The sequence below is a fragment of the Nothobranchius furzeri genome, chromosome 12 (genome assembly GCF_043380555.1).
Source record: "Nothobranchius furzeri strain GRZ-AD chromosome 12, NfurGRZ-RIMD1, whole genome shotgun sequence".
NCBI classification, from domain to species: Eukaryota; Metazoa; Chordata; class Actinopteri; order Cyprinodontiformes; family Nothobranchiidae; genus Nothobranchius; species Nothobranchius furzeri.
Genome location: NC_091752.1, coordinates 13194367 through 13197503, shown reverse-complemented (window position 1 = coordinate 13197503; position 3137 = coordinate 13194367). Strand labels below are relative to the sequence as shown.

Below are 3137 nucleotides of genomic sequence, written 5' to 3'. Positions count from 1 at the left end.
TCATTCATGTATAAGGTATCAGGGATATTCAATCCTGGACCTGGAGGGCCGGTATCCAGCACGTTTTAGTGGTTTCTCTGCTCCAACACACTTGATTTAGTGGATTGAGTCACCTGTGCAGCAGCTCATCAGGCTCTGTTAATCACCTTCTGATTGATATCAGGTGTGTTGAAGCTAACACCTGCTGGATACCAGCTCTCCAGGACCAGGAACTGAATACCCCTGATGTAGAGAAGGTTTCTTCCTCAGCCAGTTGCAGCAGCCTTGCCATGGCATCCATAACACACACACACACACACACACACACACACACACACACACACACACACACACACTTGTGCAGCTTGTTCAGGTGTGACTGTATGCCTTTACCCAGAGAGTCCTTGTCTGGAGACCTTGAGGGTTGTGTGTGTGTGTGTGTGTGTGTGTGTGTGTGTGTGTGTGTGTGTGTGTGTGTGTGTGGGCCGGAACATGTTGTCCTGAATGTTTCTCTTCTGGGTGCTCCTGACGTCTGTAGATAGGAGGAGATATCTGACTTCTGTGATTCAGACAATAACTGGCTGAGAACAGTTCTGAGTGATTCTGTAGACAGTGTTTGTTCTGTCCACAGGTGCTCAGAGAGAGAGAGAGAGCAGACAACAGCCACTCTGTCTCTGCTAAACATCTTCAAGGTCCCTGTGCTGGTATAAACGTCTGACAAGAGGAGCTTCCCCATGAGACACTCATCGGGATGCTGGCGAGGTATGACTTCTTCCCCGGCTCCAGCAGCTGGGATCAACTTCAACACTTCAGCTTGAGCTAATTCCGTTCATGGCTTTGCTTTTTGTTTTATTTGTTGCTTCATAACACTAAAATGTAGAGATTTTAAAAGGATTTCAGATATTTTTTCAGTTTTTCATGACTTCACAAATTTATTTTCATCCTCATGATGCAGGTTCCGGTGTGCAGCACCACGGCTGGAGCATGGTGGTGACATGGCGGCGACAGACTTGTGTGCAGAAGGACTCGTTGCACTCGTTGTTCCTTTTTCCTATGCATATACTTCTTTGAGATGTGGCTTTAAAGAGGCATAAGGCATGGGAAAATGGGGCTGCAGAGGTTTTCTTCAGAGCAGACAGCAGGTCCATCATCAGCCCTGAGACACACACACACAAATTTGTATTGCTGTTGTTTTCTCTTTTTGTTCATTTTTGAATGTTTCTGTTATTTTCTGCTCTCTGAATAAAGATGTTGTAAATGTCCTCGTATTGTTGACATGTTTGTATTCTGGCCTTTGGTACACTGGGCGGTGGTACACGAGGCAGTATTTTGGGCAACTCTGATGGGCAACAGTGCTGAGGAAATAGCCTGGGTATTGCTGCTTTAACCCCAGAAAAGTTAATAATAAAAAGATGTGTCATGTTTTCATCCTTGATGTTCATTTATAAACTTTTTCATTGAATGAATAAAAATCAGTAAAATCAGGTAAGCCTTCCTACAGGTGTGACTAATAACTGATATTTCAGAACTACGTATTCATTCGGACTAAATGACCACAACATTTGAAAGCAAAGAGAAAAGATTTGAAATCTCAGACATTAAAACTCATTTTTACACCAAAACTTTACTGGCTCAGTTTGAACTAAATTACATGATTTCAAACCAAAAACTTCTTCAAACACGTTCCTGTTCTCTGTCGTTTAGCAAAGAATGAAAAGTTCAACAACTTTAAGTTTTATACGTTTAGTATTTAGTGGAGTTAAGAAGTTTTTGATATTTAAAAGTAACAGAATAGCAAAAATAACACAATGTCATCAAAATATATTTGAACAAATACATCTTCACAGGCAGGAGGATAAAATACGCTATTTCGGTTTTTTGGTCTTCAGTTTCCTCGTATTTTGACTTTAGCTAAGAGTGAAATTTTGTTTAAATCATCAAGAATTTAATGTAAGCGGATGATAATTTAAAGTATATTAATGTCAGGTGATCATTTCCAACTTTTTCTTCAAAGTGTTTTAATCTGGAGGGTTAGGGGTGGTTTGGTTTAACCCAAGTGAACGTCTGATTGGTCAGTATTAACACGCGTCCTAGCAGGTGGATGATGGTTAAAATGCTGAAGATTGATGGAAAAGGTAAATAAATTAAGATGAATGAACTGGTCCGAAACCATGTCTCGTGGCTGAAGAGCTTCAATATTTCTGGCTTTGCTAAACAAAAACACTCATGCATGACGAGAGCATGCCAGCTGCACAGAAAGGCAGCAGCAGGATTTGAACCAGCAACCTTCGACCTTATACAGTGATACTGTGCCACCATGCAACAGCATTAGTCTCATGTTATGATTTATTGGGTTTATTGTTGCTCCTCTGTTGGCCTCCAGAAATGTCCAGATTAGAGCTGACTCCTCACAAATTCACACTTCTGGCTGTGGAGCAACCAAGAACAAGACCTGTCCACGACTGCAGGACTGGAACTGGGTTCTGATCACAGAAAAGCTCCTGAAACAGGAACAGCTGGAGCTTAGCAAGACCCCCACCTCTGCAGACCAGAGGGCGCCGCTGTGCCACATCTTCCAGGAAGGTGTGAAGTCTTCAGCGGTCCCACAGAGAGCCAATGGATCGTGATGTCACCGTCAGTCGCTTTGATGTTCCTTTGTTGATGCAAATTCACCCACAGTAGGAAGTGGAACGATTCCCCCGCAGGAGGGGCAGGAGCAGCAGGAGGCCTCATTTCTCTCCATGACAGCTGTTAGCTGAGTAACACTGGGCTGGACTCTAAACAGAACCGAGCCTCTGGGTCCAGACTTTCAGGTGAAACTAGAGCAGCAGTTGCGATGACGTAATCGGGGTGTTGACAAAAAAGACTTCAGACTTTTATCAACAATAAATACTTTATTTCTGGAATGATACAAATGTACATCGAATACAACAAAACCCACGTGGGTGCGTGCGTGCGGCGGGGGTCAGTAGAAACGAGCTCTGTGAAGCTGAACCCCCGTCAGCTTCAAAAGTGCAAATAGGCTGCTCAGTTTGTGCTGATGTTTGCAGGTAAACTTGACATTTGTGCTGCAAACGTTTCTGAGATATTAAACTTTATTTTATAGGTCATTCAGAGGTCACCGTCCCCCCCAGACTGCTCCAAACTACTCCAAAATG

The 3137-nt window shown here is 43.2% G+C and overlaps 1 long non-coding RNA gene across 1 annotated transcript; it reads left to right on the top strand.

Annotated features, from left to right (window-relative positions):
- Positions 1–576: 576 nt before the first annotated feature.
- On the top strand, positions 577–1241 carry LOC129166719 (uncharacterized). Its single transcript, XR_008565620.2, has 2 exons — positions 577–741; positions 935–1241. It is a non-coding gene; the product is annotated as an uncharacterized lncRNA (long non-coding RNA).
- Positions 1242–3137: the final 1896 nt, after the last annotated feature.